Here is a 564-nt window from a genome sequence, read left to right as displayed (position 1 = left end):
AGGAATTGCGACTAGCCGGTCAACAAACTCTCAAGCCACGCCTTCTAAGCCTGCTCATTGGAGAGCCCGTCCCTTAGCCCCTCCTTCATGCATTTCATTGGTTACTGTCCCTCACCGAGCTGGGTTCCGGCTTAGAGTGCAAAGCGACTGGGTACTGTATTCGTCATTCGGCACTAAGACAGCTTTTCATTGGTCAATACTGATGTCAATCACTTGTTGTGGGGCAGGGTCCTAGGCGTATCAGGCAGTCGTAGGCTCTGGTTGGTGTCGGTCCCAGAGGGAGGCCTGTCTTAGATTTTGGCTCCGCCCCTTAGCGCTGCCGGGTGGGCGCGATTGGTCGTGAGGAGCGTCGCTCGTCGTCGAGAGGCGGAGCTGACCAGGCAGCGAATATCTATTGGTATAGGACTGCGCCGGTCAGCGGGGTTGTGGCCGCTGATTGGCTGGCTGCTCCAGCTGTTGCAGGTCCATTCACCATTTTGTGTGTTGGAGTAAAAAAAAGGGAGAATCGAGAGGGAGAGCCGGAGGGGGGGCGGGGAGGGACCGGACCGGACCGAGGGGCCACGG

At 58.0% G+C, this 564-nt stretch overlaps 1 protein-coding gene across 1 annotated transcript in view; it reads left to right on the top strand.

Moving 5' to 3' along the window:
* Nucleotides 1-564, top strand: part of CIC (capicua transcriptional repressor) — a 28,521-nt gene that overhangs the window by 354 nt on the left and 27,603 nt on the right. The gene's annotated exons all lie outside the window — the stretch shown is intronic.

Source organism: Myotis davidii, unplaced genomic scaffold (assembly GCF_000327345.1).
Source record: "Myotis davidii unplaced genomic scaffold, ASM32734v1 scaffold1577, whole genome shotgun sequence".
NCBI lineage: Eukaryota > Metazoa > Chordata > Mammalia > Chiroptera > Vespertilionidae > Myotis > Myotis davidii.
This window is presented reverse-complemented; position numbering and strand designations above follow the sequence as displayed.